Source organism: Xenopus laevis, chromosome 2S (genome assembly GCF_017654675.1).
Source record: "Xenopus laevis strain J_2021 chromosome 2S, Xenopus_laevis_v10.1, whole genome shotgun sequence".
Taxonomy (NCBI): Eukaryota; Metazoa; Chordata; class Amphibia; order Anura; family Pipidae; genus Xenopus; species Xenopus laevis.
Genome location: NC_054374.1, coordinates 8,145,605 through 8,160,414, shown reverse-complemented (window position 1 = coordinate 8,160,414; position 14,810 = coordinate 8,145,605).

Sequence of the window (14,810 nt, the reverse complement as noted above, 5' to 3'; positions counted from 1 at the left end):
CGTGTGGATTATTGGCGGGTCTTGTTTTTCTAACAGTGCAGGAAGGTTTTATCTCAGAAATAACATATATATATATATATATATATATATATATATATATATATATATATATATATATATATATATACATATACAGCACAAAACACAATGTACAACATTTCTTTAGTTAAGCTTTAGTTCTGCTTTAACCTGGCCCTTGGGCCGTTCTGGCAAATGCCCAGTGGGCTGCTCCGTTTATGGAAGTGGAAGCGCCGAAGCTGAGCAGGATCTTGCCTACCAATGTTTTTTTTTCTATTTTATTTATTTTTTTAACTTGGGGGGGGGGTACTGGCTGCCAATGTTGCACATTTATATATGGGCTTCTTTGATTTTTTTGTCAGGGCTGATTTTTACTCCCAGTCAGGGTTAGAATGTGTGTGGCTATGGGCTGTTCAACTACATTCTGATATTCCAAAATAAGCATAGTATTCTCTGATCTCCATAGCATTGTGCACCTTGAAGAGGTGATCTGCAGACAGATTAGTCCATGTATAAGTTGTGCCTAATTAGCTACTAAAGCAGCAAAGTGGCTTGTGTCAGAGGATGATGAGTTCAGGGCTCACAATGCACAATCCCACAACTATGTCCTGTATCAGACGTTCAATGCTTGTCCTTAAATCCCAGGGAGCCGCAGTACATTAGTAAACAATTGTATACATCATTAAATTAACAACATATTTACAATGTTTGAAAGTGGAAATATTACTGGCATAAAGGCATATATTTTTTCCATAAGAAAATGCTTGTAACTTTCAATTACCGTAGATAATTACTCAAATATAGATCCGCTAAAACTGTACTTTTTGTTGAGTCTGTATTTATTCAATCTAACAATAAGTGTGAAATAAATAGGGGTAAGTTCTCCTAAGAGTCTCCCCCTCCCTCCACTCGTCACCTAGCCACCATGACAGCCCCCCAAAAGGCAAGTCACATAAACCCTCTCCACTTAATTTGTGATGCACAGGACAGAGAAATTACACAGGAGAGGCGCCCCCCCAGATTTGCACCCTAGGCATATGCCTACTCAACCTAACCAGTAGGGATGCACCGAATCCACTTTTTTGGAATTGGCCGATCCCCCGAATCCTTAGCGAAAGATTTGGCCGAATACCGAACAAAATCCGAACCCTAATTTGCATATGCAAATTAGGGGTGGGAAGGGGAAAACATTTTTTACTTCCTTGTTTTCTGACAAAAAGTCACGCAAATGCCCTCCCCGCCCCTAATTTGCATATGCAAATTAGGATTTGGTTCGGCTGGGTAGAAGGATTCGGCCGAATCTGAATCCTGCTGAAAAAGGCCGAATCCTGGCCGAATCTCGAATCGAATCCTGGATTCGGTGCATCCCTACTACTCAGCAGGTGGCGCTGTTGTAAAAAAATTCATTCATATTAACAGTACATGTATCCTTTCATATCTTGGAATTAAAACAAAAGATAATGATGGGACATTGCAAAAGTGCTTAGAATAGCCCCCTCATCAATTTTACATTCACTTATTTTTAAGGTTTAATTATCCTTTTAAGGTTGGGCTCATGTCTAGGGCATAAGAGGACCTCTTCTGTCTTTATTATGGCTCATTGGACATGTGTTTGAAAAAGTGGCCACTTCAAACATATGCACCAACATTACTAATAAAGACTAATAAACTAATAAAGACATCCATACGACTTTTAGGTACCCGTCCTTTTCAAATTAACCTAAGCACAAGAGTGCTAGCAAAGTTTCACTAGGCAGAAATTAATGGTAGCAAAAATTTGCTAGGAAATGCTCTCCCAGCCGAAGTAACGCTAGGAACAATTCGCCAGTGTTCGGCTGCTGAGACGCAACTTCGCATTTTAGTGAATTAGCGTAGTGATAATGAATTTGCGCCAGGTGGATTGTGGCGAAGCAGTCGCTGGCGAAAATTCGCCCTATAGTGAATTTGCACCTTGTGTCTTTTTAATTCTACCCCTGATCTTTGGACTTCCCTTACAGAACTGGACGGCATTAGTTTAAAGACAGAATTTTTCATTCAAAACTGGAAAGGTGCCAAAAAAGATATTGTCATGTGCCCAACAAACAACCAAAAGACTAGTCATTCAGCAAATATCTTGAGTATCAAAGGAACTGTGTTAAAGGAACAGTAACATCAACAAATGAAAGTGCTTTATCATAATTAAAATACAATAAACTGTTGCTCTGCACTGGTAAAACGGGAGTGTTTGCTTCGTTTTCCGAAATCGTCTGAAAGTTGCCTCACAAGGAAACTAAGGGCGACTTCGGAAAACAAAGCGCTCCAATTCAATTCTAGCTGGCGGGAAGGCTTTTTGGGTTGATTAGTCGCCCAAAGAAGATGTGATTAGTGGCCGGGGGATTAAATCTCCCCGAACCTTCACGTGTGTGTCTCCGCCCCTCAAGGATCAGGTTATATAGCAGATAACAGATGCATTCTGCAGAATACCATTGTATTTAATTACAGAGCTTATCTGCTATCTGCTAAATAACCTGTGCCTTTTTAATTTTTCAGCCTAAATGGCTGCCCCTATGGCTACACAGCAGCCTATTCATATAAACCAGAGTAGACTTTCTAAAGCAAACACATACCTTTTACCAATGCGGGGCAACAGTACATTATATTTAAATTACTCTAAAAACGCTTTTATTTTTTTAGTGTTACTGTTCCTTTAAGACTGGCGTTTGATCGTTTATAGTGGCTAGTCTTGCCATGCAGACAGACAAAAGTCAGATTTTCAGATATCAGTAGGGCAGACTGTGGAGCAGGACCCTAATATATTAGTATAGGGCTCCATGATTATTGACCCTCTATTCTGCATTAGTGTATTCCATTTCACTCCTGGATAAATATAGCATCTTTATGTTGGTGTTTCTTTTATTTTTCATCAATGGGGTATAATTATTTTTCTTATGAGACCCAGAAACATTTTAGAATCCATCATGCTACTTCTGTTCCTGATTGTAATATTCCGCATTTACACTACGAAAAGTCTAAAGTAAAAAAGATCTCTCGTTTGAATAGCATTTAAATAGAATTCTAACAATTATAATGAGTCATTCTTACTGGGATTCTCCTTCGTATGAGTATGAAGGTAAACACTTTCACAGATTTTAAATGCATGTAATCTTGTTAAAGCATTAAGCAGATTAAGGGACCTTTCTAGTGACATGCCAAGCCAAGCATCTGCAATGCCTACTAAAGTGATCTGGCCATTTACAATCCATTTAGTGAAAGCCAATACAAAGCATTTCATATGTGCTGCCATGTGAAAAACATGCACATTTTCTCTCTTTGACTGGCATATTCTGAGCACGGGGAAAACCAATAATCTGTTTAAATGATGGATTTTTTTTTCTTTTAGGGTCATGGCACACGCTCAGATTCGGCTTCGTTTTCCGAAGTTGACTCACAAGGAAACTTCGGGTGACTTCGGAAAACAAATCGCTCCTAGTGCCATCCCCAGCCATCGATTTACATTCTAGCTGGCGGGAGGCAGTTCGGAGAGATTAGTCGCCCCGAAGAAGAGGAGATTTGTCGCTGGGCAACTAATCTCCCCGAATCTGAGCGTGTGCCCTGAGCCCTTTTCAGCAAGATTAGGATTCTGCCGAATCCAAGAGCATGGGAATCTAAAATAGAATGCAAAAGGAAGCGCACACGGGGAGGCACATTTATCAAAGGTCGAATTTCGACTTCATGTGAGTTTTTAAAAACTCCCATAAATTCGACCAATTGAAATTTATTAAGAAATGTAATTTTTTGAACTTGGATTAATGGAATCGACCCGAAACTCGAATCGAATTCGTTTTGAATTTTAAAAACTCGATTCGAGTTTATTCTCCGATAAATACTTGGATGTCAAGAAGGCTGCAAACAACTTAAAATTCATCCCTGGACCTCTCCCATTGACTTAAACAGCAATTCGGCAGGTTTTTGGTTGCGAATAGTCGAATTTGAGTTCTTATTTAATTAAAGGCTGTAAATCTGCCCCTATAAATTCAGGTCTGTCTCCATATACAGTAGCTGCATTATAGACTGTGGCTCTTGGATACATGTACGTTATACAGTCATATGGAAAAGTTTGGGAACCCTTCTTAATTCTTTGGAGTTTTGAATATCATTGGCTGAGGTTTCAAAGTAGCAACTTCCTTTTAATATATAACATGCCTTATGGAAACAGTAGTATTTCAGCAGTGACATAAAGTTTATTGGATTAACAGAAAATATGCAATATGCATCATAACAAAATTTGACAGGTGCATACGTTTGGGAACCCCAACAGAGATATTACATCAATACTGAGTTAAACTCCTTTTGCAAATGTAACAGCCTCTAGACGCCTCCTATAGTCTTTGATGAGTGTCTGGATTCCGGATGTGGGTATTATTGACCATTCCTCCATAAAAAATCTCTCCAGTTCAGTTAAATTTGATGGCTGCCGAGCATGGACAGTCTGCTTCAAATCATCCCATAGATTTTCCATGATATTCAAGTCAGGGGACTGTGACGGCCATTCCAGAATATTGTACTTCTCCCTCTGCATAAATGTCTTTGTAGATTTCCAAGTGTGTTTCGGGTCATTGTCTTGTTGGAATATCCAACCCTGCGTAACTTTAACTTTGTGACTGATGCTTGAACATTATCCTGAAGAATTTGTTGATATTGGGTTGAATTAATCTGACCCTTGACTTTAACAAGGGCCCCAGTAGTCCCTGAACTAGTCACACAGCCCCACAGCATGATGGGACCTCCACCAAATGTGACAGTCGGTAGCAGGTGTTTTTCTTGGAATGCGGTGTTCTTCTTCTGCCATGCAAAGCGCTTTTTGTTATGACCAAATAACTCAATTTATGTCTCATCAGATCCAAAATGACTGTGGCTTGTCTAAATGAGCTTTTACATACAACAAGCGACTCTGTGTTTGTGTGAGTGCAGAAAGGGCTTCTTTCTCATCCCCCTGCCATACACATGTTCTTTGTGCAAATTGTGCTGAATTGTAGAACGATGTACAGATACACCATCTGCAGCAAGATGTTCTTGCAGGTCTTTGGAGGTGATCTTTGGGTTGTCTATAACCATTCTCACAATCCTCCTCATATGCCGCTCCTGTATTTTTCTTGGCCTGTCAGACCTGGGTTTTACAGCAACTGTGCCTGTGGCCTTCCATTTCCTGATTACATTCCTTACAGTTGAAACTGACAGTTTAAACCTCTGAGATAGCTTTTTGTAGCCTTCCCCTAAACCATGATACTGAACAATCTTTGTTTTCAGATCTTTTGAGAGTTGCTTTGAGGATCCCATGCTGTCACTCTTCAGAGGAGAGTCAAACAGAAGCACAACTTGCAATTGGCCACCTTAAATACCTTTTCTCATGATTGAACACACCTGTCATCCTATGAAATTCAAGGCTTAACGAGCTAATCCAACCAATTTGGTGTTGCCACTAATCAGTATTGAGCAGTTACATGCATTCAAATTAGCAAAATTACAAGGGTGCTCCACATTTTTGCACAGCCAGTTTTTCACATTTGATTTAATTTCCTAAAACTGAATACTGCTTCACTAAAAATCTTTGTTCAGAAAACACCCCAGTACTTATCAATGTTAAAAAAAAAATTTTCTCTCTTGAAACACCTTTTTCTCTGCAAAAAACTTGGGCATTTGATGCTTTAAAAAAGTCATGTGCCCAAAAAATATGAATATAAAACTTTGGCATCTAAAAGCAACCGAGTTCATGTACAAGTCATTGGAGCCGTCGATTGGAAATTCAAGTTGTTTTTTTTTTTTTCAAATGCAAGATTTTCCATTGAAAATTCCAGGTATTCACATTTTCATTCACTTTTTCTGTATTCATAGTTTAAATAAGCAAACATCTGGATTTTGAAAAAAATCTGTAAAAAGTAAAAAAAATAAACATAACACATAGAGGAGATCCTGACCCCTCTGCTGCCCTGAGATGTCTTGCTGCTGCCACCCCCCTTCCATCTACCCCTGTGCTCAGCTCTTAGAGTTACCTGGAGCTGCATTTTTGCCACCCCTGGTAACCATCCCCCAAAAACTTAATTCAGCCATAGACTTTTAGAGATAGCTGAGGTTTGAAGTTAAACACCAAATTTGAACCACAGGTGGGACATTCCTACTATACATGTGGGATCTTGTAAAACCTGTTTTGCCCAGTGCCCCACAATGACAAAGATGACCCTAATGCTTAGGATCTATAACGTTAAAGGGATAGTTTATCCCGTTTTTATCATCAGTGAACAGGGCTTGTGCTGCCTACTATTCTAATAGGAAATAGTAGTGGTTTTTGTTATTTCTTGCATGAAACAGGGCAAAATATGAAATTAAATGTAAGGTCACATTATTCGAGGCAGAACAATCCTATTGGGTTTATTTAATGTCTAAATTATTTTTTATGGAAAAAAAGGAATGCGTTGCCGCTCTGACTCACCGCATACATCGATAGGTGAAGACTGGTGGCTTGTAAGTAGTTGGGTGCTGGAATCCTTCGGCGTCCCAGGCCGTACACATTAAGAGAGCGGAAAAGAAGATGGTTCTGCACACCAGCATTTTTAAAAATCTTTTCCGCTCTCTAAATAATTTTTTAGTAGACTTAAGGTATGAAGATGAAAATTATGGAAAGCAGGATAACGGGTCCCATACCTGAAATGGAAGACTGTCACGTACACGTCCCTAAATTCAGAACAAGTGCTAAGCTCCCTGGTCACGACTCAATCTTCCGCCTGTAGCAGCCGCCTTTGGCCTTGGGAGGAGCCCTCAGCTACTCAGATGCCGCCAGGTCTTAATGTGAGAGGAGCAAAGCAAGTGTTCTGAACGAGCAACGGGCATGTGCATGTCCAAGGTTTTGGATGGAAGGCAACAGTTCAGGGAGTAGATGAAAAGCGTAGTCAGGCAGGCCAGGGTCGGTACAGGCCGAGTTCAAGCAAGGTCAATCAGGCCGGGTCGGTACTGGCAGCGTTCAAAAAATAGTCAGAATGACACCCATATACTAATGAATTAGACCTAACAACGGGCACAGACAGACACAATGATGTCACGTGCATGGCACGTAAAACCCAGAAGTGCACGCCGCGCGCACCCTAGGAATCACCGGGGGAAAGAGGCAGAGGAAGCACGCTACTGGTGTACCCGTCGGCCCTCTAGACTACCGGGGTATGTTACAAGACATTTAGTGAGTAGGGGTACTGTACAGCTTGAATGTAGAAGAGCTTTGGGACAGACAATGGCATGTCGTTATGGAGGGAGTAACAGGCTGGAAAATAGACTTAAGGCAATGGGTCAGGATCTGGAAATCTAAGGTGACAGGTAACAAAATACTTCCCCTAACAAAATACTTTACATTCATTTTACTTTAATGCTGAATGCTGGTTCAGCCAAATTAGAAGTCAAAAATGGTATCCAGACAGCAAAAGAAGTAATTATACGAGAGATATTTCACTCAACTGGTTGCATAATTATCCCATTGATTTGCAGCTTTTGCTGAATAGAGAAAAAGACATTTATTTTAGACTTGAAACAATTTAGGAGGCCTAAGTAACTAGAACACGAACAGGAGAAGACATTTCATCTGCATCTCATTATCACTCTATTAATGTTACATTAAAAGCACTTTCTTTTTAGAAACCTGCCTGTTTTTTTTAAATGGAATTTGGTTTATAGAAACCAACTGTCATAGAAACCAACTGTAAACTTGTGCCTTTGTAAACTGTATTAACTCTCTACGTACAAAATCTATGGCGCTGACATGAAATAAACATAAAGGGTAATTTAAGACCTGCAAGTGTATTTGTGGTCACATGACTGACTACTAGTACATGGAATAGTGTATAGTGGCCTTAAGTACATTGTCATTTCTTTATTTTAATTACCCCCAGATGATAGAAAAAGGAAGGGTTTAGTGGAAAATGCACAATATTTAAAGGGCATGTTAAGGCAAAAAATAAAATCCCATTTTTACTTTCTTCAATAAAAAAGAAACCTATCTCCAATATACTTTAATTAAAAAAATGTGTACCTTTTTTATAAGAAACATGACTGTATGCAGTGATCCCTTCATTTACTCCTGTGGATAGGAATTGTCAGACAGTCCCTAACTGCTCTGCAGGGAAACAATCATACTTATGAACATCAGTGGAGCCCCCTCCTTACTTCCCAGCCATGCAGAACTCAAGCAGCTTTGTTTGTTTCCCTGTAGAGCAGTCGGTGATTGTGTAGAGATTTGTATTTTATTTTTGCCTTTACATCCCCTTTACTGTTTCGAACTCCAGCTGCAGGGACAAAGATCATGGAGCCAGATTTAAACAGATAAACTGGGATTCTTTTTGGAGGATTATTTTGCTGCAGCCACTGGTTCTGCAGAGTTGGAGAAAGTTTATATTAAACAATACAAAAACTATAAAATCCACATTAGATTACATGACAACACAGGACCCAGTGCAGTCTGTATATTCTGATTATTAATCAGTCTTGCTGTATCGGCTTCTGGCAGATATTATTTGACTTGTGCTGTTTTGATAATTTATGACGATCCCTAAGCAGCCCAGACCACACCGAGCATGTGCACAGTCTTGGTCTTGCAAAGATGTTTAACAAAGTTACAGCTATTAGTCTGGGGTATTTGTACATGAAATTGCTATTTTGCCATTGAAGCAGTGAATGGGGAGGTGCTAGAACTTATAATAGGCTTGGAGTGCCTGTGCTCACTGATTCTTACTATATAATGCATTTTTATACCCACTTTGTTTTATTGTATATTGTGTTTGGCCTGCCAGTATTCTCTATATCCTACTGCTTGTGGTGCCATTGTCCATTGCTCTCTATGTCTGTATTTGGTGTGCCAGTGCCCTTTGCTTCTGTGCCTGAACTTCTCTATGTATAATAAAATATAATAATATTCTTCGGAGATCAGTACCTACTGCTCCTTTCTATGTTTTTTGAGTACCCCACAGTCTCTGCATGTAATGTACTTTAGGTGCCAGAATCTTTTCCCCCATAATGTGCTTGTAGTGCAGCAATTACAGCTCTCAGTTAAAATTGTACATATCGTGTTAATACCTGCTGCCTGCTGTTGCAGACTTTTTGCAAATTTTGCCCCTACTTCTATGGTATGATTTTTTGAAAATTCAGTGAAAACTGAAATGTGGGTGGCATCCAAAGGGAGTGACCAAAAGGGGGAGTGACCAAAAGGGGAATGGTCAAAATTTTGTCTTGCGATGTGTGCGCGCCGCTTTTCCCACCCCCCCCCACCAAAAACCATCTTCTGCTGCCTATGGAAGCCAGAGTCGCTTGTTGTATGCAAAAGCTCATTTAGACAAGCCACAGTCAAAACAAAGTGCTTTGGACTAATGAGACAAAAATTTAGTTATTTGGTCATAACAAAAAGCACTTTGCATGGCGGAAGAAGAACACCGCATTCCAAGAAAAACACCTGCTACCTACTGTCACATTTGGTGGAGGTCCCATCATGCTGTGGGGCTGTGTGGCTAGTTCAGGGACTGGGCCCATGTTAAAGTCAAGGGTCGGATGAATTCAACCCAATGTCAACAAATTCTTCAGGATAATGTTCAGGCATCAGTCACAATGTTGAAGTTACGCAGGGGTTGGATATTCCAACAAGACAATGACCCTAAACTCACTTGGAAATCTACAAAGACATTTATGCAGAGGGACAAGTACAATATTCTGGAATGGCCGTCATGGAAAATCTAAGGGATGATTTGAAGCAGACTGTCCATGCTCGACAGCCATCAAATTTAACTGAACTGGAGAGATTTTGTAAGGACAAATGGTCAATAATACCTCCATCCAGAATCCAGATACAAAAGGGCTGCAGGTCAAACAAAAGACACAAAATGACTTTTAAGAGAAGTAAATCACGAGAGCAGAAAGATAGATGCTATAAAATGGGTAAAACTCCTAGAAAGAGAAATGGTTCCCTCACTGATTAGATATTGATTTGCCTTCTTTCATTGTGTTACCCCTGATAAATCAAACAAGTCAGATCCATCCTGTTCTATTGCCCCTTGATGTGTATGTGCCGTGTTCTACACTGATGTATCGGCATTAACCCCGCGCAGGCTGTTATTCTGTGCACTTACAGGATCTCTCATTCTTTATTTATGTTCAGTGGGAATTGCACTGTAACTGCTTTGTTCACACTGGATGAGAAATCCTGGTATTTTAGGCATATTTCACCTCTGGGGAATCAGCGATTATTGCAACTGCTTCGTTTCAGCAAGTCTGACTTTATGTTCTGAAGGACAACTGTCAGTCATATATACAATATGTGGCCTGACAATAATTCATCTGCCCAATTGACTTTTGTTCCAAACGCATTGAAACCTTCAGGGTTTTCATGATTAGATCTTCTATTACTATTTTCAGGGCAAAGTCCATGCTTGGGGCACTGTGTATATGAGAAAAAAAAAAAAGTCCCCGAGACTGAAGGGCTGCTCTTCTGGCAATCGCACAGCAGGGGGCAGTAGTGTCATGTGCAAATTTTCCTTGTCAAACTGCAGTACTATAATAATATTACTCCTTCTTAAGAGATTTAATTTTTCTCTAATACTCTAAGAACTATCATGTGTTTGATTGGGAAAGCAGTAAATCATTTGTTTGGAAGATTTGGAAAAGCAAAGTGAAGTAGAGTTAATAAAATCACTCAATGTAATCCATCCACACCTGTGCCTGCTGCACATCGGGTCTGTGCCCTGTAAGTAATAGGAGACCCCTGTATAAAGTCCTCTAGAAATGTCCCTATGCTGCATCAGACTGGTGGGAAGGGGTCCAGGGCCCACCAGGGCTGCCATTTTAGGGGCCCTCACCCTGTCTCCCTGCCCCAAATGCAACCCCACGGGCATACCGCCCCAATCTGCAACCCCTCTATCCCTTCCTGGTGCTAACGCAATCGGGTGCCAGGCAGAAGGTCAGAGGTCAGCGCACAAGGTATCAAATGGGAAGTGGACCTGTCTTGATGAGGCCCACTGGGTTTTTTCCTGGTGTCCCACTGGCCAGTCGAACACAGTCCCCAGATCGGATTTGTGGAAAGGCCACAAAGGCCTGAGCCTAGGGCAGCAGGAATTTAGGGGTGACATGCTGCCCAACCACATCCACATTGTTTGGGTAGCACTGAATATGGGCAGAAGATACTATAGGTTTTTATATTTCCCATGTGGCAATCTCCAGTGCTCGAGACCCAATGATGAAAATTTGCGCATGTGCACAAATGAAGGGGAGGGGACGGGGGAGACAAATGGCAGCAGGCCTAGGGATGCCCGCTATGTAAATTCAGCCCTGAATGTCCCTATTGCAGTTAGTAAGGACAAGGCACCCATCAGAGCTACACTATCAAGTCTGGACTGGGAGCAGGGCTGTATTTATATTAAGGCACATGAGGACCTGTGCCTTGGGGGGCGTCGGACCTAAATAAAGACCGACGTGGGTGTCAAATTAGGCCCTGGCATTCCCAGTACATTGAGGCTCAAACAGCCCCCACCAGCCCACGAAATAGTTATTTTCTATGACATCTTACAGAAGCCCCTCTGGGATTTGCCAGAACCCACAGATTGCCAGTCTGGGAATGTACACTTCGCACCCAGCCCCAGATGCAAAAGTAGCCGACTCCCAACGCAAGCCTCTTGAACCTTTTCTGTAATAGAATTTACAGCACTGGCAGCCAACCAGACATAGGCTGGTAGGTGAATAATTAATTAATAATGTGATCACTATTTCACTTCTATTTCAATCACTGGGGTTGTTACATCAAATAACCATGTAATGACTAACCCGTTGCCACTCTCAGATCATTCTGTTGGGTCCTAACTCTGTTGTCTTACCCTAAACCAGGATGTTCCCTATAATGTCCAGGTTAAGTCAGGATATTTGGGGTGCATAACGTGAAAAATACAAAGGTTAGATCATTGGAAGTAGTATCTATCTGTCCTTTGCTATCCTCTGCACTGCTGGTTCTGGCCACATGTACCACTGAAACAATGTTGCAGTACAATAATGCAGCAATCTGTTCAGCCTACAACCAATACTTGCAATTTTCAAAATACCCTGTATGCTCTGTAATTAAAAGGGATTCAGCATTACAATAACTTTTAAATATGTTATAGCGTGGCCATTTCTTAGCAACCTTTCAGTTGGTCTTTATTTTTAATATTAAGTGCAACCGTGCCGGATATTCGTACACCGGCACAAGTGCGTGGAAACTTTGCATTCTCATGGCCACAGAAGGCATCCGTCATTATGAGAAGGAAAGAAACCATTTACTGCACACAGGGAAAATCATTACAAGCCTGAGAATAAAGATGAGGTGAGCACAGCAGCCAGGTGAATGCATCCCAATCATTTGCTCTGTCCTGCTGGGACATTCTCTGGTTTAAACCCAAGTATAAATCTGTTATAAATTGTTTGATCTGAGTTTCTGGGGAAATCGTATTGTTTATGTAACCCCTTTTTGACCACCCCCAGCGCCAAAGGTTATACATGGTACTATTTCTTACCGAAGGAGCTCCTGAGTCCTCTTTGCTAGGTGAAAGGGTACTGGGAAAACTCTTCTCTGGCAGTGCCTCCACCTAATGGGATCCGGGAATACACCTGCAGGTGGCCCCATTAGGAAAACATTCAATACACACATTTGCTTTATAAAAATATCAACTTTATACAAGGAAGTGCAGATTAATTGGGAAATAAACTGTAAAAGTACACATATGCATGTCAAAGCATGACCCACTACCCTGGTGTGCCAGTCCTATCCTGGTAATTCCCTACCAGGCAAAGTCCTGCACAACTCCTTTGGTGACAAAGAGTCTCTGTCCCTTTTCCCAACAAGAGCACAAATGGTCGCAGGTAGCACTACTTTCCCAAATACCTTTTGCACCGGACAAGGTACTGGCTCCCACGTGGCAGGCACACAAACAGCCTGTGACACAATAGAAACCCCGCTGGATCCTTTCCCTTTCCTCTACTCTCCCCAGGCAGAATCACCTGAGGGCTCACACACAGAGCTGGCAGGCTCACACAAAGTGGAAACAGGCATCCACGGCAATGAGAATCTTTATACAAGAAATGCAGCTTTGATGAATCCGTAGCTGAAATGTAGCTCCCAGCACTCTATAGTCTATAGTGCGAGAAATTTCCACATTCAGTTTTGGAAAATCCGGAGCTTCAGACCCTCCTGATCGAGCTCCCAGGCATGGGGTCGTCTACCCCAGCCTCAGAGGACTCCTGCCTGTGCATCTTGGCTGCTGAATTCCTCTCTCCTCCAAGAAGAAACATCGAGCAGTAAGAAAGCAGAAATCTGTAATGACTGGTGCAGCAGCGGCACCTTGCGGTATCCTCCGGTATCTGCCCTGCTGCACCCACAATGCTGTGGCCCCAGCCCCTGGGAAACCCCATAGTTCAGCCATGTGGCTCTCTGTGGGGAATTAACCATTCAGGTCCCTACATTTATATAACAAATTCAAGGTATATATCTGCAATAAAGAAAATGTTAATATAAAAGCAACGTTCACTTTTATGTTCACTTTTAGCACGTTACAGAGGTAACTATACCAAGCAGCTTTACAGTTGGGCTTCATTATTTTTATTCATTTTAGATCCTTTGTTATTCATATTCCATGTCATTTTCAATGCTACTCCCTGTAATTACTACCTAGCAACTTGATAGCTTAAATACCAAGCGTAAGAGCCACAGAACAAAAATTTAAACATTTCGAACACCTAAAATTATTGTTTTTTTGGTGGCAACATATTTCACAGTGCTTTACACTTATATAGACACCAGACCCTGCCCCAGTGGCGCTTACTGTCTAATTCCAAATTTGCACACACACTTGGTTCAGTTTTATAAATAAACCATGAGCCTGCCTGTAGGAGAAGAAACTGAAGCAAGGACAGGGAGGTCATATAAACTCTTAGATCCATTACTAGAATTGAACCTAGGACCCCAGCACTGCAAGCCAGCAGCACTATAACCATTGTACCACCACTGAATGGTTCCTATGGGTCTCTGAAAACTCAACAAGCAAACGCTGTGTGTGGCTATAAAGCCCCTTTATATCTCTATGTTTAAATGTTCATATTCAAACCCATTTGGGTTTGGGTTATTACTCATCTTTCCATCCAGGCCTCTCCTATTCATATTCCAGTCTCTCATTCAAATCAATGCATGGTTGCTAGGGTAATTTTCACACTAGCAACCAGATTGCTGAAATAGTTAACTGGAGAGCTGCTGAGAAAAGAGCTAAATAACTAGTATCTAGTACAATGAATTCAAAGGCAAATGGACATTTAGGGAGTTATTTCTTAAACCTGAATGCCAAAAACTCAAAAAATTCAAGGTTTTTTAACTATAAAATCAGAATTTCTAGTGGAAAAATAATCGATACTTTCAAAATGTATTATGCCCCGAGGATGTAAAAAGTCTGAAAATACTCCACCTTCAACCTGTCGAGGTCCAGTAGGAGTCAACGGCAGAGGTCCTATTTGCAATTTGAAGATTTTATGGTCTACTCTGGGTTTCGTAAGATAATCGGAACATTTCGGGCTTTTCCAATATTACGAATAATTCAGACTTTTCGGGCGTGAAATCAGAAAAACTTGGATTTTTTTGTGCGACAAAAAAAGTCATGTGTTTTGTGCAACAATCCCAAAAAGTTTTGGTTTTACCGGATCCGAGTTAATGGTAAATCGTGGATTTTAGTTTGGTCGGACTTTTTTTATTTAAAATATCGAAAAAGTTCGGATTTTGA